The 22,287-nt window shown below is 39.1% G+C and overlaps 1 protein-coding gene across 5 annotated transcripts in view; it reads right to left on the reverse strand.

Moving 5' to 3' along the window:
• Positions 1-22,287, reverse strand: part of MTUS1 (microtubule associated scaffold protein 1) — a 125,113-nt gene that overhangs the window by 102,224 nt on the left and 602 nt on the right. For 3 of the 5 annotated variants that reach the window (XM_050337598.1, XM_050337597.1, XM_050337593.1), the window contains exon 2: positions 21,448-21,505. The exons of 1 other annotated variant lie outside the window; for it this stretch is intronic. The gene's annotated coding sequence lies outside the window, so the exon portion shown is untranslated. Of the gene's footprint in view, positions 1-6,390; positions 6,503-21,447; positions 21,506-22,287 lie in introns of those variants that run through there. One more of the 5 variants, XM_050337595.1, reaches the window with a different exon arrangement.

Genomic DNA, 22,287 nt, shown 5'->3' on the forward strand with positions numbered 1-22,287 from the left:
TGTACTCATAAATTGCTTCTCTGCAGTCTCTAGGAGTTGCTGCCACGTATAAACTACCCAGTCTGCAATACAGCTCACTTCACGTTTAACCCTTTTGGCTTTGACTTCACATCAGGCTCCATTAGCTTGATGGAGGGAGACTGCACACATGCAGTGACAGCAGCATGATCATTTAAAGGTCATCACTCTGATCTGGTACTTCAAGTAGTCATTTTTCAACCAGACACCCAGTCTTGTTAGCAGCAGCCTATAAAATATTGGGCTAAAGCAAATTCAAGGCATGCAAATATGCAGCAGAAAATAATTGGGAAAACACACTGATAAAGGGTGTTTTATTCATTAGTCATGTGTGTTATTCACTAGTAGTATCTTAAAAAGTCATAGAGAAAAGATTGACTGTAACTTCTACAGATTCTGCAAATATAAAATATATAAAATATAAAATTCAAGTATAAAATATAAAGATTCAAGTTAAATGATGCCTTTATACTCTTACAGTCAAAACTTAAAGCTTTTCTGCCTCAAAACTGTAGGAAACAACATGATGTAAGGCATCACTATGTACAAGTTTCTCCAAAGCTGTGCTTTCAAGGCTGTCCCTCCAAGGACTTAATACGTATACATCATTAGGAGGGCAGTGGAGACAGAATATTATTTCTGAATTTATGTTGCTCACAGACCCTCATTATTCAGTTCTGCTAAGTACCAACACCAAATGGCAGCCATCTGACTGCTGGGTCGAACAGTCACACAACAGCACAGACACGGAACTATCATCTGTATCAGAGGCAAGTCAGAAACACTTTCATACCTCAAGTATTTCACCACTCTGCAATGCGGGTGGAAAGCTCCTACACAAATAAGCATACTTGAGCAGCTTCATACCATTGATGTTAATTTGGGACATGGATAAGAAACTTCTCCATTTAAGCCTAAAAAGCAGGAAAACAATTCTCGTAGCGTGTCATGTATGTGGACTGCACATTGCATAAGTGGGGGGTGTTAGGGAACGAGGAAGAAACGTTATTGGAGAAAAAACCAAAACAAACAACAAACATTGGTCAGGTACCTCATAAAAGTTAACTGAACTTCCTGGAAGACAAGTCTGTTTCTATCTTGATGTTTTCCCATCAAATCCACCATCGGGGTTCTACTTTCTCTGTACAAAGTTAAACATACCGGAGGCATTTTCACAAGTCATTTGAGTAGTATACTGCTCACAAATGTCAACTGCAAGCAATTAATGCTGCATTAGGAACCTTCTCCCAAGGAAATTGCCTCACAAGAAGCAAGGGTGGAAGGGACTGGCACCTGGAAACCACTTGGTTCAGTCCTCTGGAAAATCCAGCTACAGCAAAGCCTTCAGGGTCGCAAAGCAGTATTTGGTGGTTAGCTTTAAAATTGTTCAAACGTTCTGAATACTTAATTTCTGACCACTGACAAGGGTTTTTAAAAAAAATTAGAGACGACCACCACCAGATTTTTTTTTTTTTTTAAGCAGAAAGGAGAAAAGTGTGTATTCTCAAATGATCCCATGACAGGTAAACAACCTCTACTGAGGCATACTTATCAATCTAAAAATTTACTGTAATATGGAGAATGGCAGGTGTGACAGGTAGCAGAAGCAACTGTTTTTGTCATATTAAACTGTACTAAAGTCTCCTGAATTGTTTCACACCATCTTCCTACCCACAACAGCAGCAAGAGCAACTGTCTGCTTAAGCTCCCAGTTTCCACAGGTTAAGTCCTACCAGTTTACCACCTGCCTCTGTTTTAGTTGCACTGAAACCAGTATGTGTTTCTCCTGATAGTGTTCCTGAATTCCAAGTCTGCATATCAGTATTGGGAATTTGGGGTTTTCAATTATTCCCATCCACCATTCAAATGGAAAGTTGGCAACTAACAAATTTAAGTGCTATGGACAAGCTACATTCATTCCTAAGAATTATTTAGGTATATAAACCTGGAATTCCAGGTACTATAAAGAAACTGCGATTTCACATACTGGGGGTAATGCAAAGCAAACCCAAGCCAAGCACTTGCTATATAGCAGAGAAGCAGCATTTGGGATACCATATGACAATGCTTTCTATCTCTAATATACTTGAGAGATACCCAGAGACTCCACTGAAAAAGCCTCACACACTGAGAATAAACTGGCATTCACATACCAACAAGCTGGAGAGCACGTTTCAGTGTAAGCAGACTAATCTTTATTAACACAGGAACCACTGCTGCCATCAGTGCCTTTGGTACAACTCCAGTCTCAGTGCATCAGCTTAGCAGCCAATTTTTACATTTTCATCCTATCACATGGATCAGTTATTTTGCACAGAATGGACTGGACACAAGATACAGCACTATTCCACTGTGCTTACTTCAACAAGCCTAATCAGCATTAGATTCCACACGCATGGAATTATAAAATGCAATAAACTTCAGTATTCAGGTTTATTTTTATGTCAGGTAGCTGTTTGTTTCCTCATATGACCACACAACAGAAAAAATAAATTATAAAAACTATTAGACAAAGAAATCACAAGTCTTAGCCACAGATTCAGTGCTATAACACATTGGAGTTTACCATTAAGTTAAGTTGATGATCAGATGCCTATCTCTACGTTACTCTTTGATATAAAGTGTAACTCATTTATAGTCTACAAGGAGAAAATACCATTCTAATATTTAACCATAAAATACTCACTCTTTAAATAAGACAAAATATACTATCCCTGTTGAGTTTTCAACATCGAATATGTATGTACATCAAGAAATAATCTGGATCCCAAACCAACCACAGGCGAATTGATTCTATTCTGAATTAAACTATGTAATAACACAGGCAAAGTCAAGCTGTGCTAAATGAAAGCACAACACCAGCAACAATAAACATGAGTGCACATTTGCACAGCCTCACCCTATGGCCTGTACAGATTCATTTTCCACGTACCCAGAAGGTCAATATATTCAAAATATTAGGTATGGAAAGGAAAACTGAATAGCAACTTAGAGAACATTCCTGTGGTCTCACCACCAGACCTCTGTCAAATTCAGGCTGCCAAGTTTCATGTATCTCATATTACACGAGCCACAAGATTTTGACAGCCCTGGATGACATCCCACCTCTTTGCCAAGATGCACAGAGCCAGCTGAGGTCCAGGAAAGCTGAGAGCTTCTCTAGCACAAGAGGAACTACCTAAGTAGATTTAACAACTAAGGAGATGCAGCTGCAGCAATCGCAATTGCACATTCACTTGAACAGCAACAACTACAAGGACTGTATCATCAGCAGGATGGAGGGACACCCCAATACCAGGCTCTCCTGACTGCAGGCTGCCACATTTTCCACCAAATAAGAATAAACCCCAACAAGTTCACACATTCCTAGATGCCCGGGGAAAAACACAAGTTTTAGTCAACATGGGAAGAAAAATACAGACCCCTCCTGAAAAAGGATCTCTGAATAAGAGTCCCCACTCAGAGCAGAACAGCAAAGACGGCTTTTAGATTACTGACTTGGGGGGGAGGGGGAGGAAGGTTAAGAGATGTGTGAGAGTCACAAGATCACTTTCTGCTTAATAGCCTACCATATTCAGAAAGAAACAAGATGCCAGTACTGTCACACTTATTTAGAAAGAATATATACAGAGAAATACCAGTCACCAGTTTCTTCCTCTGATATTGTTTAAGTGTTTGAGTGGCAACAGCGGTCTCTTACAAAGAACAAACCTCAGTCACTGTACTGATGCAAATACAAATCACCTGTTTTCACTAACTAAACCATCACAGGTAAATCAGAGACTCAAGATGAAAGCTGAAAGGTAGGAAGCCTCACCTGCAAGACACAGGTGGGCACACTTGCTTTTGAAGCACATGAGTGTGTTGTCACAGTCAGTCTCATCTAAAGTAGGGTAGTAGGCCAGGAACAGGACAAGATGTGAAAGGATCATTTAATTGCTCCTTTTCACACACACTTCCCCTCTCCCCACCCCAGATCAAAGCCCATTCCTGAGCAGCAACTGGTACTATGCAATCACTTCAGATCCAATGCTCTCTCCAATCATAGTAAGGGAAAGTCGGTTAGCAGTGCTGTCTCCATAGCCTGCACTCCGCTCCATCTGCTGCTGAAAGGATAGTTTAGGAGAGTAATGAAATGCAGCACATTAGTCAGTTGTGAGAACGGTTTCCCCTTTTCAGTTTGAAAAATGTATCTGTGCTCACTCACAGACAGGGGTGTAGGTCAGATCCCACAGCCATTTTGTTCAACATTTAGGCAGATTCAGCTTAATGCATTTTTCCAGACCTTCTGGCTGGAGATGTTAGCCCACTATGCTACGGGCAAAACCTGCCTGGCTGTGCAGAACACCTGACACCGACCATTAGCTTCCACTCCCACTGTTTTAGACACTTCCTCACTTGCACATGCTTCCTTCCATGCACTCCTCACCTTGCAGTGTCAATAAGATATTTGATTACAAAAAATCTTAAGCTTTTTGGGAAGGCGTTGTTATCAGTTCTATTCTATGGGAACAGGAAGCCACAGGTGAAGATATGAGGTACAGAAACACAGGACAAAACTAATTGCCTCTTCTACCATTTCAAGGTTAGAATAGGGGATGCTGAAAATAGATACTATTCTTAAAAGGTTGTTAGATAACCTTTGTTAGTATCAAAAAATTATTATAACTGCACTCCAATCCTTCAAAAGATACTTCTGGAATTTCTTTGGAAATAATTATGCATCCAGACTTTCCTTCTGCATACTTTTTTTTTTTTTTTTTTACTTTTCTCCCTGAGATGATCACAGTAGAGCTAAAAGTTAAGGTGAAGCTGTGGCTACTTGTTTGCTTGACCCAAATCCCTGAATCACCAAGGGAGAATGGTAGCAAGAGGCAGCCACACTATCGTTTGAACTATGTTGTTTTCACAATCACTGATTTGCTTGCCCCTGATGTTGAACTCTATCCTTGAGCACTGGATACTTGTTTGAAGGTTAAATTAATCCTGCTTACAGACAAAGTACTTATAATCATTTAATAATGCATTCGAGTCAATAACTGTATTTGCCTAAATGTATTTTGCAATATTAATTTCCTCTCTTTTTTTTTCCCCATTCTGGGTATAGGTTTTCCCCCCTTCCATAAAAAGAAGAAAATTACATTTCCTTTATCACCTCTAAAAGTTTGACTGAACTTTCCTTTTAATTTAGAAATCAAATAATGACAGTTCCTGATTTTAGTATTTTAGCTTAGCCAAAGATAGCAATGGGACAGAAAAACAATGCCTTAGCATGCAAAGGCATGCCAAGGATGACTTCAAATATTGAAAATACCAAAAAAACCCACTAAGTAGAGGCCCTTTATCATCCCCAATTCTCCATTTCAAGACTGGAACTTGATTACTCTTCCTAGCTTTTAATAGAAAATGGCATATTTTACTAGTTTTGCCAACTCATCAACCAGCCTCCCAGGAAATAATGTGTCAGCAACATATGGAAACTACTTGAAGGCTTTTTTTTGGCATTTGTCTCCCAGTCTGGTATGTTTTTAGCATTAACTGTGGAAGCCAGTATAATGCTTCTGCTTTAACTGCAAAACTTAAAACACTGAGGAACACCAAGTCAATGACAGTACACGCTTATCATTCGATACAAGTCACCAAACTTTCCTCACAAATATTACCACCTTCTATGTAATTTTTGCAACTAAAAGTTTTACTTTGAACCACATTTAAGCAAACAGCTTCAGAAAATACAAATAATCTTATTATCCTCTAAGTATCCAAGAATAAACTGTAAGCACCACATACAAGAGTATGCTTCTGTATTTATGGTATCAACAACTTCAAGTAATAAGTGGGGATAGTTATTTGGAGTTCAACAGCATCTTACACTAGGACATGGTGGAAAGACACACACCACAAACTACTTACTACAGTCGAAGCACAAGCCTGTCAAAAGAGACAATCGGGGCTGAGTCAGACTAGTCATCAGCAGCTCTCCTCGGTGGCATACATCAGAGCACAAGCAATCAGTGAGATACGAAGGGAAAAAATAAAACAAAACAAAAACATAGAAGCCAGACTATAGAGAGTTCTCTCACAAGATTTCAACTTTCAAAGATCAGTTCAGCCATGCAGCAATAAAAGGCTCAGGCTGAGGAATTTTCCTTAGAGTCTCTGCCAGCACTGCATCAAAAGCTCCCTGCGTGCTAGCAACACGTCCAGAGAGCAGGTTTGACAAGGACTCCACAAATTTGACAAATGATATTTGCAAAGAGGTATTTTCTGTAACTGTAGACCTTATTCACAATGAGGAACAAAACCTCTAGTAAACAATGGAAGCAAAAGGCTTGCCAGGCCAGGTCTGAAGTAAGAGAAGGACAGACTTACCCAACTACCCCTTCTGTAACCGAGGAACTCGTAAGGCTTTAAAAACACAAACTGCTCTTTTCTTAAAGCTGTGAGCTACCACAGCTCAAATGTAGAGTCAGGCTACAAACCTACTCCACAGCAGTTTCCATGCCCAAAAGTTACTGCAGCCCAGTGCCACCTGTGCTGCCTGCACAGGGCTCCACAAGAAGCTGGATGTTCAGAGCACAGGCACCAGGACAGCAAAACATTGCTCCTGTGCACCAGCTCACTGAGAAACATACACGTGAGGTGTTTCCCCCACCGTCACTGTCCCTCACAAATTACAACAAACAGCTATCCTAGAACAGAGTTTTGTATTGAAAAGTCTGCAGAACAGCTTGCCAAATTTAATCTTAGCCTACATTCAAACAGCCTCAGGAAATATTTGTTTGGAAAAGTCACATTGCAACACATCAAACAATTACTCCCTTTTGCCCTATGGAACTAACAGTTCTCCCTCACCTTTTCTAAGTGACATAAACTGCAGTCTCTTCACTCCCGTCTGCTACAGGCAAGAAAAGATGAATATTGTGCCTCCAAAAAACTGAACCATAAACTTTCCTTTACTCAATTAATTTAACCACATCACAGAATTAACCTAGAAGTGTATAATTTGCTGCTACACCTATTTACTGTAGGCTTCTAAATTAATTCAGCATTACAGGAAAAGTGGGAAGAAAAAAAAGGGAAGGCTAGAATACACGAGTTATGTGAAAGAGTGTTAACATTCCTTTCACCCTTTGAAAATATTTTTTTCCTCGGGGTATAAAAGAATTGCAATAAATATAAACAAACATTTTAACAAAGTTAATTTAAATGTGAAATTATCATAGCTATATTAAACCTCACTGAAACATGTTCATCATTTAAATTAAGCCATTTGAGTGGTATCTGCTCACTGACAGTGTTTTAAACACAGAGAAACCATTACTTTTGGGTACACAGACTTGAACACTTAAACATTTCAGAATAATTTTTCTTTTTGAACAAGAAAGAGAACTTTCTCTGCGTTAATTTAATTTATTTAATTCAATGACTGGGTTTTCAAGCTATAAGAAATGAAACCAACCTGAAATGTCTTAAAAAGATCACAAAATTAAAGATTTTTTTTAAAAAAACACAAACAGACCCTCTATCATTTTAGGAAAAAAAAGAAGTTTTGAACCTAAGATATCCAGTGCATAATGTGCACCAGTTGGTGATATAGAAGTATTACAAGAAATGATGCAGTTATCTCTAATTATAAATGAGAATTGATAATACATCATCATTAAAAGAAGGCATAGAGTATCAACTTTCTCTGACAGAAATACTTGACAACTTTTATACTACCAAGACATTATTTACCAGGAGTACATGAATAACATGATTGCTCTCAGAAGAGAAAACAACTCTGTCAGGTATCCTAGGCTCCCAGAGGACAACTTCTACATATAAGCTTTATAGCAATAAAGTTCTTTAAGGTATCAAACAAACTATTTTGGCAAATCCAAGTTTCCTTCTGCCCTGCAAAGTTTAAGTGGATGGCGATAGGCTTCGAATTCCACCTAACACACAGCATATGACAACTCCATAGAGTTATCAGTGGAAGAACATGATACTGGAAGAGCCAGGACTTTGGCACTTCACAGTTTGTCACTGAAATCCCATCTCAAGGCCTTAAATACTAGCTCCCAGTTCACTGTGCTTACTATCAGAAAAACACTGCACCAGAAACTTAAGGGAAAAACAGAGAGCTGAGCACCTGCAGAATTGGAACTGCTATCTGCAGGCCATAATCATCAAGCCATCATAGCTATCTGCAGGCTATAATCATCAAGGCTAAGAGAACTGGGATTATTCAGCCTGGAAAAGAAAAGGCTTTAGGGTGACTTAATTGCAGCCCTTCATTACCTGAAGGGAGCCTACCAGAAAGATGGAGACTATTTACAAGAGCATGTAGTAACAGGACAAGGGGGAATGATTACAAATTGAAAGAGAGTAGGTTTAGATTAGATATTAGGAATAAATTCTTTACCATAAGGGTGGTGAGGCACTGAAACAGGTTGCCCAGAGAAGTGATAGATGCCCCATCCTTGGAAGCATTCAAGGCCAGGCTGGGTGGGTCTTTGAGCAACCTGGTCTAATCGAAAGTATCCCCATCTGTGGTAGGGGGGTTGGAATTAGATGACCTTTAAGATCCCTCCCAACTCAGGCCATTCCATGATTCCATGATCTCTCAGAAAAAAAAACTAAAACAAACAAACAAAAACCCAAACTAAAACAAACAAAAACATCACCACCCCCACCCTCCACCCCAAAATCCCCAAACAAACACACAAACACATAGAAATCAGAAGGAACAAATGCAGTAAGTATATATCCATCGACTAGGAGGATATTCAGTTTGAAGAAATTCACCCTTAGGCCCACAGGCATTCTGCATTCAGAATCACTGGGTGATAAACCCTACTATTGCTCAGCTGGTGCACAGGACAAGGCAAGATACATTAACCCCAGAGCCATCTAACAAACATGTGCTACCAGCACCCTCAAAATAAAAACACCATCAGCTGAAGTTTGCATGCAGTGGCCATTCCTGCCCTGCCGTGCCAAGCCTGCCATCACCTCATTGTTACCTGACCTTCCTGGATCCCTAGTTGAAGTTGTTACAGCTTGGTCATGACCTTAAGGATGTCTGAAAAGCTGCTCTTTAACATTAGTCAATACTAAACTGTGAACTAATGTCTTTACCTCTTTACTCCCCATTTTGGTCATAATCTCCCTCATGGTGATTAAGAGGCTTTTACTCCATTTAAATATACAGCCCTAAATACCTCCCTGTAAAGTAAGTGATCACCAACCACCTTTCCTCCTCTCCCCTTTAGAACAGAATAGATGCAAATTTATCTTCTGTTTGAAGATATTCATATTTCATAAACTGATTAAATCTGCATGCTTCCCTGAACAGATCGTTCGAAGTGCTTGCCTACCACTTGGACTGCTACAGTCTTTTCCCTGGACTAAGGATGCTAAAGAGTTCTGCTGGAGTAAGCTGACTACACGTGGCAGCACCAGGCACAGATCAGTGTAAGCTCCTGAGAGTTGAGCTGACAGTCTGAACACATTGTTCTCCTTCATCTAATTTAACATGCAAGGGGGAGAAAAGAGCCTTATTCTTCATAAGAAAGATTTTAAACTTTCATCTTAAAAGCTCCTTCCAGCCAAGGTATTTAATGTCTTATTTCTCAGATGAAATACAGATTATCCTTTTATTATCCATGTATAAACTGTTCATTGGTTTGATCTTCCCTTTACCTCTGAACCACTAGCAGAAAGAGGCTGGTCAAGCAAAAGCAGTCTGTCTGTCCTCCCTTCATGAAATGACCCTATTTAAGTAGAAAATTTTTTTCATTTATAAGGAGACCACCAAATACCTTAGATTACCGTAAAATTTTTAATTCAACTACTGACACAGATGATATAAAAAATAGTTCATATCAGTTTTAGAATTGTAGCACTCACGTTGCTGACAGGAGGATGCTTTTTGGTACTGTACAAATTTTGTAACCATTTATTTGGGCACCACCCATTTGGGCCACATAAATTGCATCATAGTATGTGATAGATTAATTCTGTGCTGGCCATTTGCAGTTTCATTCCTTTCTTTAGGATATGCAAACATGAGCTCAAGCAAATAAATAACTAACACTGGGCCAGAGAATTTCACTTCTGCACTGAAATACAAATACCACACAACTTAATCATAGTTAAGCAAAGTACTAGTTTGTCTGGGAAGTTATTGCAAACTGAAAAATTTCTTTCATAGGCTTGGAGTTACAGGATTTACAATTATTTTCATTAGGAGTTCTAAAGTGTGATGTTTCATATCTACACATGTTGAAAAATTCACATACTTTTTTAACTTTAACATGAGGTTCATATAACAAAGCAAGATGAGGAAGGAAAATTGTCTCCCCTGTCCAGCCAGGCTTACTTCAGCATGCCTTGTACACTTCTTCATTCTCTCAACTTCAGAGAGCATGCAGTTGCCAATGTAGCACATAAAGAAAATTAAAAACAAAATCTTCGGAATACTCAGCAGAAAACCTGGGTTTGCACCATCTTGCACGAGAGGCAGAAGTACTCCACTCACTGGGATGCTTTTAGCGAAGTTCTTGGTAAGCTTTAGGTCAGAATCAGACTGGATTAGATTAGCCAAGCCAATCCTCTGGATTAAGGTATAGAGCACTAGAGATGTGGAGAGCACCAAGTGCAATTGCTCTTGGCTTTCTTCTTTAACTTTTTCCATTTCAAGCTATAAGTACTGAGACTTCCAAACTAAGCTTGAGCTTTACACGCATCAAACCTTTGCCTAACCCTTGTGTTCCAACCCAAACAAAGAGAACTAAACATAAAGCCATCTGAATTTAGAAAGTTACCCAGTTTTCAACAAGTTTAAAATTCCTTCATGCTGATCAGTATCTTTCAGGACTAGTTTTCTAGAGTCTACACCAGCTTGTTTATACTGGACTTTAACCCACAAATGAGTGCTACTGTCCAGCCTAAAAATTTCTGTAAAAACGTCTGACACCATCTGTAAAAATTCCCCTCAACTAAATAGAAAACATCAGATAGTCCTGCTTTAGGATACCCCAGTTCAGAATTAACCTTAAATCATAATCTTTTCACTGCACTATTGAGTAACTTTTTTTTTTTGGCTACCCAAGGAACAGTTTGAGTTTCAGGGTTAAGCACATTCTGTTCTACTTCAATGGCAACATGCCAAATCCATTTAAATATTTAAACATTAACCTTAAAGTCACTGGTTTGCAGAAAGGCAGCCGTTAGTCCACACAGATTAAATTTTTCTCCAGGAAGTATCACTGAGTACAAAGGCCATTTTGTCTCTTTTTGAGAGTGATTTCTGGAAGACCTGAAGAGCATGGAAAAGATACTACAGTACTTAAAATCATTTCAGTGACAGACTTTGCAAGTGTGGACAGATGCACATTATTTGACATTTTCTCCTTCTGACATTACAGATTCATCTTGTGTTTAAAAATGCAACTGTTTTGCATTAGTGAAGTCAAAAAGTTTGTAAGACTTCATAGGCAAGTTTTCCTTTGGTTATTCTATGTCAAGACCCAACTACCGAACAGTAGTAACCAGTTTTCTACACTGACAGCTAGAAGTCAAAATAAGGCAAACCTTACAAATTTCTGTGACAATGAAAAAAATATAGTGCAAGTGCTTAAAAAAAGAAAAAATCCCAAACAACCAAACCCACAAAAAAATCCCAAACCGACAACATCTAGATCACATTTAAAAAACAAACAGGAGACAACTAAAAGCTGAATTAAAAAACACATGGTTGCTGCACTTACTCTTGAGAGGCTGTATGATTATCCAGTTATTCAATGTTATTCTGAGGCAGAAAACAAGATAAATTTGCCATTTCAGATTTCCAAAAACAAAAAAAAGAAAACAAAACACATACACTGACAGGCTGTTAACATTTAAGAGATCCAAGGACCTGCCCCTTTGCACAATATTGCAATTGTTCACTCACAAGTAAATATGAAATGGGATGGACATGAATACTGCATTTTTTTTTTTTTTTTGGAGGGGTGGGGGAGAAAGTTCACTCAAATAGGTGCAGGGAAGGAGCCAACCCAACACTTTTGCAACTGTTTTGTTACCCACCTTCTGCCACCTGCAGAATATTAATAGTCCTGGAGACTGAGAAACTTACTTCTCTACCTCATCTAGCTGTACTTACATTTGACAACCACAAACCTACTTTTATATGAAGCCACTGCTTGGCAAAACAAAACAGGCATCAAGAACACATTGCAACCAATTTTTTTTTTTCCTAGAAACTCTTTTCCCTACAATTTTTCAAGAACAAAATTCTAGGCTGCCCCTCCACAGGAAGCTGGCATTCTCTATGCGTTTATAAATAAGCAAGCAGTTTGTAACACTAGCTTTACTCTGACACCAATCAGACAGAAACAAGCACTAAATATAACCTCTGTAGATACTATGGAATGACCTCTACAGAACCAGACTTCTTTTATCAATTATATGCATCCCATTACAGATTAGAGAACAGAAATACTGATCCCAAAGTCCGTCACCCAGTTTCTATACAGCCTTCAATAAGAAAGCTAAACAACTGAAAATACCTGAAAACCTGTGATGGAGTGACCTTGTAGAAGACAAAGCTTTCCAGCTTTGCACTGAAAATAGCTCATTGCAGAGCAAAAAACATCCCACCACACAGGCTTACTATTTTTAGGTGACACCTTACCAACAGGGTACCCCAAGGGAGGGTGAAGCTGGAGGCATGCCCACATGCCAAGCTATACCACTGAAATGTCAAGTGTTCCGCTAGAAGGGCTGCTCTAACCACTGCAATTCCTCACCTTCAACTCTTCTCCGTTTTGGACATGTTACAGTTACTCCTCTCAAGGCTCCACAGTACTTCTTTGTCTAAAAAGTGCATTTTTTACAAGTGTGTGTTTGTGACTACACATCAGTGCAGAGTACGGCTCACACACTGGCACAACAGTGCTGTGACCTGTGGGACACCAACAGTTCAGCTTGCAGGAGACACTGAAATGAAGACAGCTGGGCACAGAGGGGAAGAACTATAATACTGATCTCCACTAGGCTAGGACAGGAGGAAAAAAGCCACACACTGAGAAACATCCAGAGATCCCAGCTACCACACCATGCATCACTGCCTCGTGCTATGAAGTACTTGGCCAGCAGTCTACTGGGCAAGCACGGAAGCTACTAGTCCAATACAACCACCACAAAAAACATGCTCAATACCTTTCTTATTAAAGTAATAGCTAAAGCTGCAATACATCTTTCACTAGAGGCAGCTTTTAGCAAGACTTCAGAAGGTTTAATGATACAGCCTCCTCATCTAGGAAGCTGACAGCTGCTATTCAATTATCACCTTGCAATTAAGCTATTAAATGAACTAGCAGCTCAAGCTGGGTGAAATTTGGAACCAGACTTATTAAGTGTTGAGATGCAGCATTATTAAAGCAGAGATGCACAAATAAATACGAGTTATGCCCAATGCAACTATTATGAAACCTATGAGAAATCTGTGACACAAAGGACTGGCTTTGGAGCCCATTTGCTGAGCTGCAGAACATTTTATTATAAAATTCACAGCACACAAATGCAAACAAGTTCAGGGCAAGGAAAGAAAGGCAATGGTGAGTCCTAACCACATACAGAAACTGCTCGGGTATCTTGATCTGTGTGTTTGTACAATAAGGTAGCAGCAAAGTTTTACCACGAGCAGTATACATAATGAAGTGGATGACCAAAAGCCTTTATAATCTCCTGAGAAAACTGCCAAGCTCACAAGGTTTATACTACTTACTATTAGAATATCAAGGAGCTACAAAGAACAAAGAATCCTTGGGTGAAGCAGTCCTCTGCAGAAATCCAAATTAGTATCAGAAGAAGCTATTCATTAAATGAGTTGATGCAGAGCAAGAACATTCATAGTGCTACTACAGATTCAAGCAGGCTCAAGTAAGTGAGCTTCCTAACTGCTTGGCAAGCCTCTGCCATCCTTCTAGGCAGATACTGAGAGTGCAAACACCTAAAGGCATCCAGCTGCCCAAGGCCACCAACCTATGCTGGCTGCAGAACCAGCCATTATTATCTCCTGGCATCAAGGTTCTGGCTGATTATAATAGTGCAGCAGGAGACAACACCCAGACATTTCAGTTTCATAATACTCAAGTGTAACCATTCCTGAAGAGGTCCTATGAACTGTTTACCAGAACGAAACCAAGCAGAACAAACACAGATGCACTACAGGGAACACCTGTCGTTTTGAGACACTTTCATACTGAGAGACAGGTAAAGACACAAACAGACCAAAGTATCTGTGAGAAACTCCTTTCATTTAGGGGAAGCTTGCAAAGGAACAACTCTAGCAATCCACGTGTAGATACAACCTTGAAAAAAAATTTATTACCTGAAACTCAGCATCAAATAAAATGAACCTCATTGCATTAAAAAAAGGGCATGATAAGTAACCTACAATGTGAGATAAGAAGACTTTTCAGACAGACAATTCTGGCAACATATTAATCAAATTGAGCCACATGTTATGTGATAACACATGAACTACGAATCATACCAACAGGTTTTCCTTCAGTACCTTCATGCTGCGGATGGCAGCTGCTGGTAATAGAGACATGAAAAGGATGAGATTTCACAGACAATAAAAACATTTCATGTTCCACAATGTGTGACAGATAAAAGGTTAAGAGTAAAGTTCCACAAGTTTGGCTTGTATCCCTAAAGGAGGAGCAAATCAAGTATACAAAATAAAATTCTCCGTAATGGAAATCTGCAGGAGAGTTTAGCTCCTGCAAACTTACATCTGAAGTATAACTAAGGCAATACAGCACCATACAGGCTGCCCAGTAACAAACATCTGATCGAGAGCATACCTGAAACAGAGAGTTTAGATAGTACTAGCACCAAGAAACACCAAATTTCTGCAAATTCTGTGGATATCTCCTAGATATCTACAATGCAATAAAACAGTCAAGTCAGCACTGAGGGTGTCTTGCAGAGGTGAAACTGGCAGACAAGCCATGCAATTAGGGAGCATTGCAACAGTGAAACAGCAATCAATAGGCTTCCCAAGATTAGACAACAGTCAGCCACAGAGTAATGGTTTTAAGATCCTTCACAACTGATGGCAGAAAAGCAGTAACAACGCATACATAGGATGAGAGTGCACTGCAACAGAGAGAGCTTGCTTATGGTGCCAAGAACTGTGAGGCAAGCACCTCCAGAAATGGCACCACACAGCCATCGACCAGCAGTATCAAAGGTAAGCCGTCACACAGCTCGAGATGGACGCAGTGGAGACAGCATCAATGTAAAAATCTTCATGTGCTCATACAGTCAATGTCAACAAAGAAGCCACAAGACCATTAAAAGCCTCATCCAGGAGTCAGAAATAGTCATGTACACACAGGATTGAATGACTGATGTCAGAAAGGTGGAAAGGAGCAGTTCAATACAAGCATTTCTTCTTTTTCTTCTTCCCAAAGCAATAACCAGAAAGGAGGAGGAGTAAGAAAGAGACATACAATAATTCAGCACTCGTTTGAACACCAGCACTTCCGCAAAACCAAAACCTGTCAGAGGGAATCACCAAGTCCACATCCAGTGATCGACAAAGCACTCCTTAGTTTCAAACAATGTTTTTACAAAACAAGCAAACAAAGAAACAAAACCCAACAAAAAAACCCAGGACAGAATCACTTGTAGCAAATTGCACCAAGCCATACACAGAGAACTGTACATGGCATTACAGACAGACAAGGCTTTCACAAGCACTCCGTGCACAGCTGTCCAATCTCTGCAGAAGATCTTCTAATGAGCCAGATTAGATCTCTGTGATAAAAGAACCGTGAGAGGATAATTTCAGATTTAGTTTCTTAGACCAGCTGACCATGCATACTCCCAGGCATTAAGATGGAAGATCATTAACAGAAGTTTGTTTTCACATTCCACAAAGTGAAAACCCTAATACAGCATACACCTTGCTGGTCCTTTCACCCCAGTGGGTTTTGGGTTTATTTGAGCTTTAGTGTGTTTAATTGTCAGCTCCTTCACCAACACAAGTCAGCTTTCAGACAAATCTGGGTAACAAATCCAGATGCAACAGTTCATATTTTATCACATTTAATTCTCCAGTTTCTGGGTAAGTTATACACTGATTTAAAAGACAGAAGAGGACTCACTAAAAGATGTGTTTTCTGAAAACTGTGGCTTTTGGGGTTGCTAATCCCAAAGAGTACAATATAAGTATGAACAGAACCAATGCAAATCAGCAGAAGGTTGAACAAGTCTTTAAAGCCTAGTAATGAAGATGTCAGGAAAGTTCACACTTTGTGACAGGTAAAACTCCATCAAAAGAATAGTTTGATCTTCAAGTGACATCATTGCATATGACACAATAGTCCAAACAGCATTATCTGTGGCAGAGAGGAACATTAGAAGTCTTTCAAACCAAATTTCAAGTTATTCTTCAGTTTTTCTGAGAAGAAGATCACAAAGATTCAAGAGGACAGCACCCTGATACTACTACAGAAAGTTTTATGTTGATTCATAATTTCAACGGTGAATTAATGTTGATATAAATAATCCTAACACTGAGATACAAACTGCATATTGGTTTTGTTTATCGATCAGCATCTCCCAAAATGAACACTTACCCCACTTACTTCCAAATGTTCATGGTGAACGAGTATGCCATAAGCTGTCTTTTTAATTGAGCAACTTAAGGGCCAAGACACACATGGGAAAACTACCAGTATGGAATACTGCTGCTACAGAAAAGTGACACTAAATAACACAGAAATACATCAAAACCAATAAAATAAGCAGGAGAGGAAGACAACCAACAAACCAATCTAAGGTAGAAAATATATTTTGACAGCTTCCCATCAAACGATCCTTTATACTTCTCTAAAACTGGCCACCCAGTTTACAAGTAATGACCAGCTTTGGCTCCACAGACTGAAAGCCATATTGACCACTGCATCACACAGGTTACCAGAACTCCAGAAACTCTAGATAAACTTTGCAAAGACACTGACAGACTCCCAGTTTTACACACTGTACCCACTTTTCAGCAGGATAATTATTTATCAAACTATTTGTGCTTATATCCACAAAGCAGTCTTCTAATTTTTCACCATTTACTAATATACCACTAAACCCATCAAGTTTCCTGCTAATTTCTCCCAGAAAACTTGGAGATTAAGGACATTTGGTACATCACAACTTCAACTGGATGAAATGACAGGCTCAAGGGGAAGTGCATAAGGATTTCTTACAGAGGAGCCAGCATTCAAAGGACTGCATAGCACCTACAGGCAGAACTACAGTCTTGCAACTCAGAGCTGCAACAAAGTTAGGGCCCTGTAGAGTGACAGAATGAACCATCTGATTGCTGTAATTCCAGAGGCAAGGCCACTATCAGCTTACTTTAGACCGATTTCCTAGAAGGTCTCTGTTTAAATTGAAAGAGTTCAATACCAAAACCAGGTACAATTGCAAACTGACTTCTGCAACATCCCTTGCCTATAATCCTGAAAATGGCTCATCAGCCATCCCAGTTCAAGTTATTTCTTTGAACAAAAAGTTATTTGCTAGGACATCCAAAGCAGGTTACAGAACCTTTATCCACATAGATTTGCAAGACTCAGTTGGGCCCTGCCATGACTGACCTGATCTAGCACAGGCAGTAGTCCTACTTCAATTTGGAAGTTGGAAAGAGTGACCTCCAAAGGTACTTCCCAGCCAAATTAAAAAATGCTTAAATTTACAGAATTACAAAGAAAAATACCAACTTGACAGAAGTATTATGCAAGCACTTCCTGACTTGCCCTTTTAAAGCCATATAACTAGTATTTCAAATATCTCTAGTAATCACAGTCAAAGAAATATTTCACTACCACTAAAACATTTAAATCAGATACTAAGAGCAAGCAACTCAGACTTTTTCCAAGAACTTGTAGACTAGAAATTGACAGGATGTGTGCTATGCATAAGCCAGCACAGCAGCACCTTCCATTTATACCTCCAGTTTAAAAATGATCTCACACCATGGTCTTGAAATACTCCAGCTATCTTGCCTTTAGCTTCCTCAAGTAAGAGGAATCACACTTGACTCACTAGGAGCATACAGGTAAAACACCAAGTATAAGAAGAAAGGTACATCATATTAATTAGGAGAAGGGGCACACAAACCATAGCTGATAGACAAGTCTGTAGTCTTTCTTGTTTCAGGGCAGTTTTTCACCAGCCCATCCTCTTTACCACAACGCGCTCACACTGCGCAATGGCATACAGGTCCTTAGTTCCCAAACCCTCCTGGAATGATGGTGCAGCAAAATCCTCCTATCTTTAAAATTCTTCAGTCAAGATTATTCAGTTTGATGGAACGCAACACTAGACACATGATAAGTCAGCACCTCTCTCCAGCAGCCTTAGCTACAACTCCAACAGGAGATGAATGGATACAAGCAGCAGTCGGTAACACTCACAGCACTGAACACTCACACTCATCCAAAAGTACAATCACACCCGTTCAGGTGCACAATGATGAAAATTTCTTTTTCTGGCCAGTTGCATAGGTTTAGAGCTGATCTCACAAAGGAAAAAGGAGCACCATTTCACAGATCACTCCATCCAGACCTCACTGGTGTCAGCTAATGCCATCAAACTAAACTAACGAGTCTAGAACACACTACAGGGACCTCAGACATTGACAGGAGATCAGGGGAATAAACAGTTACTTCGCATAGCTGCAATCATATTTTTCATAGTAATGACAATTCCTCCTTCAATAGCCCTGTTTTTGCTTGAAAAAGGCTTGTCCACCTTCCCTGACACAAATAGAGCAGGGAATACAGCAGGGAAACTGACTCTGGAAGACAGGTTTTCTTACTTTTTCCTGTTAGACACAGTATTCAGAGTATCCAGGAAAAGGTATTAGAGATACTAGGAATAGCAGCCATTAGAATTAAGTGCTACACCACACAAATTCTGATTGTTTCATCCACCTCTGGGAGTTTGCTGTACAGCTGATGACCACTGTCACTCTGAGCAGGCAGACAACCACTGCATGCACATTCAGCAGGGTCTGCAGTAGGACCAGTTCATCAAAACCCAAAGAAAGTTATGTCTTGCCTCCCAATGCCTTGACTACACTCATTTCATTTTCCCTGCATTTCCCTAATTTCCATATTGCACCCCATAAATCCACATTTATATTAAGTGCAAAAATTAATTAGTTTCTATTTTTTAAACAGTTAAGATTGCAAAAAGAAAAATAGTTGTGAATTCTTTAAATATTTGAAGATTGCTAGGAGCGCACTGGCAGCTAAGCAAAGCTGGAAGAGCTAAAATAAATTCTACAATAAAGGCAAACAAAATGACAGATATAAGGGAACCACCTAAAGAAGAATGAGAAGAGAAACTGAGGAGTCAATACAAGTGGGCGATGCACAGATCACATTACAATCATCCACAAACAGCATCTTTCCTGATGCAAAAACTGAACAGAGTACTAATCAAAGCACTTTGATGTTAACTTAAGTAGAAAAGGGCCAGAACCATTACAGATTAATGCAATTCAGCCACAGGAAGGAGAAGTCAATGAAATAAAACTGAAGTTAATAAAGGTACTAGGAATGGGAAAAAGGAAGATTTCCATGAAGAGTCCTGACATACGTTTTTGGTGCTAAAAAAAACTCCATGTAGTAGAAAACTAAGACTCATAATTAATACTGTTTTGTCACTTGGAGAATAAATAAAATTACCAACTAGCACTGATTTTTTTTCTTCAAGTAATGAAGCATACCTGTATATAGCAAGTGTACTCCGTGAATAATCTCTGCAACAACAAAAACTAGGAATGCTAGAAAACAACTCTCCCCATGCCTCTATCAGAGCAACTGCTGAGTCTAAAAACATCTTCATATGTGAATTAGGAAAAGGAATAAACTCCACCATGCAAGTACTCCCTTATAAAGAAGCAGGCTGTTATCATTTTCACTGTAATGTTTGCTTAAAACAAACTGCAACAGCCAATTCCACACCACAAACACTGAAGAAACACTACCTCTTGTTTCCCTTCCCATGTAAAATCAAGTAAAGCAGAATAAAGAGCATTAACTTGTCCAGCTTTAACTCCAAACTACCACATAGACTGAGCATTCCACAAACTTGCAGGTAATCCTCTGAATTCACTGGATAAAGGCAACTTTAAAAAGGCTTGATTTTCTCAATTCAACAGTAAATCAGGATACATCATGAAATCTAATTATTAGAACAGAATTACTTAAACAGAGACAGGGACTTGGGGCGGGTAATCACTTCAGCAGCTTCTGTTGGATCACATCACACAAGCTGCTTCTGCTCACATAATTATCTCTCAACATCCAACAATCAAAATACAGCAATGGCACACTTTAGCATCTTATACCAATATGTAATATAGCACATTTTTATATATAATATATATGTTTATACATGTATAAAGTATACATAGATGTATAAAAACATATGTTTTCATTTTTTAGATACAAACAATCAGACCCTCAGTTCCTATTCCACAGTTCCTATTTTACTAGTCTAAGTAATTATTTTGATAGATTGTTGACATCATTAGCTATCTGACATGTTAGATCTCAGCCCACTACTAGGTCCTATAAGACAAAAAAAAAAAAGCCTCCTTATAGTTGGCATTTTTGACTCTTCCTAAAAAAGAAACCCACTTCTTCTGTACATGGTTGCAGACAAATTTTGCAGCCACAAAATGCAAGAGTTAGAAACAGAAGCTCCAAATGCATTTACTGTGTCATTACTCTGTCAAATCTTGACTTTGTCAAGGCCTTGACATAGCATTTTTGCAGAGTTAGTCAATTCTCAGATATTGATTTCAGCTATAAGACTAAGTAAACCACATGAGAATCAGGGGCAGTTATGAATCCAACAGTAAGGCTTCCTATTTACTGAATCGTAATTTCTCAAAAAGATCATGAATCCCATTTTAACAGGCCATCTACTAAAAGTTTAACATTTGTTAACATATTTTCAAGTTACAGAATCCTAACATACAGAATCATGTTTACCCTGGATGGAAAATGATATTAGGTAAAGTTTTAGGTTAGAGTTCCCAGATTATTATCACTCTTTTAGCCACAGTTCTGAAGCAGACTGTTCTCAGCCAGAAATCAGAAATCTGCAATATTTTAAAAGTGACTACCTGAATTTTAAATACAGCCTTGTTACCACACGTACAATTACCCTCCATAAAAACAGAGCTCAAATGCAACCTATTGCTCACCCACGATAATGAGCACCAGGAGAACTAAGTTAACCCCGGTGGCTGATCTGGAGTCACTTAAGCCAGCCGCTACAATGCGGCGCTGCAGTTCCACCAGAGCACAGTGCATGTCATGAGAAATAAACAACTTTTAATACCTGTCCTATTCAGCAATCCAGATAGGGAGATCCATCACATTAGACACCACCATCCACTCTGAAAATGTTAGTGAGATAAATAACAAAGGTTAAAGCTTTTCTATTTCCAAAATAAAATAAGTTTCATTAAATGAAAACCATACCCTTCCTCACTTTAGAGAGGGAAGAATGACTGTGTACTGAGTTTATTTAGAAAAAGAAGGGAGAAAATTATTAACTGCCAATGTGTATTCAATAATGTAGATATCACTCAATTCATTAGACTTAGCTTTAACAATGTTTTACATCATAGCCAGTACCTATTAACAATGTCCAATAACGATTTATTTTACCTGCCTAAGTGAAAGTCATGCATCTGTCACAGTGTGAAACTTCATCTTTCAGATAACCCCCTAGTGTGGGGTTTAACCAGCTGTACTGTCCATCACATCACAAGCATAACACACAAAACATAAAGCCAAATCACAGGCTTAGACCTGGTGGCAGACTGTCAGAACTGTATCTGAAGTAAAAACCTACGTGCCCCTCATGAGAAGGAGATGCTCAGTTTTCTGCTTTGAGCATACAGTAGAAAAACAGGTGTAAGGTGTTTTCACAGAGTTGTTTGCTGGACATTTGTTTTTTGTTTTATTTTAAATATTTGCAGTCTTGCCTTGGCCTTGGAACAATGGTATCAAGTTTAAGCTCAATGTCGTTTTAAACTCTGGTTCTCCCCTCCTTGCCAACCTTGCGTGGTATAAATAGTAGCGAGCGGAGGAGAGAGCAGTAAAGATATTCCTTAAAAAATCTGAAGGGTGTTCGCACTCCTAGCGCAGGACCAAAGCACTCGGGGTGCACGAC

Source organism: Myiozetetes cayanensis, unplaced genomic scaffold, assembly GCF_022539395.1.
Source record: "Myiozetetes cayanensis isolate MyiCay16 unplaced genomic scaffold, myiCay2020 scf7, whole genome shotgun sequence".
In the NCBI taxonomy this organism is placed as follows: domain Eukaryota; kingdom Metazoa; phylum Chordata; class Aves; order Passeriformes; family Tyrannidae; genus Myiozetetes; species Myiozetetes cayanensis.